This window comes from Mesitornis unicolor, unplaced genomic scaffold, assembly GCF_000695765.1.
Source record: "Mesitornis unicolor isolate BGI_N332 unplaced genomic scaffold, ASM69576v1 scaffold45882, whole genome shotgun sequence".
NCBI classification, from domain to species: Eukaryota; Metazoa; Chordata; class Aves; order Mesitornithiformes; family Mesitornithidae; genus Mesitornis; species Mesitornis unicolor.
Window position 1 is genome coordinate 53,519 of NW_010172089.1, and position 278 is coordinate 53,796.

General features: G+C 74.8%; 1 protein-coding gene across 1 annotated transcript in view; it reads right to left on the reverse strand.

Moving 5' to 3' along the window:
* Window positions 1–137, reverse strand: part of LOC104537393 (chromosome unknown open reading frame, human C18orf21) — a 5,003-nt gene extending 4,866 nt beyond the window's left edge. The window contains exon 1 of the mRNA XM_010180258.1: window positions 110–137. The gene's annotated coding sequence lies outside the window, so the exon portion shown is untranslated. The remainder of the gene's footprint in view (window positions 1–109) is intronic.
* Between the last annotated feature and the right edge of the window lie 141 nt (window positions 138–278).

Sequence of the window (278 nt, forward strand, 5' to 3'; positions counted from 1 at the left end):
CTCGGGGTGCCCCAGTTCCCGGCGGTGGGCCCGGGGGGAGCCGCTCTCCTCCCCGGCAGCCGGGCAGCGGCCCCGGCACCACCGTCTGCGCCCGTGCCCCTTCACTCGCCTCGGGAGTTGCGGAGCGTCCACCTGCGCGGGAAAAGAGCACAGCGTCACATCCCGTCCCGTCCCGTCCCGTCACCCGCACCGACCACGCGGAGGCGCACCACGGCAGGCGCGAGGACAGCGGGCGGGGCTATCCACGTGCGTCACCCATTAGCTCTCTCCCCCCACCC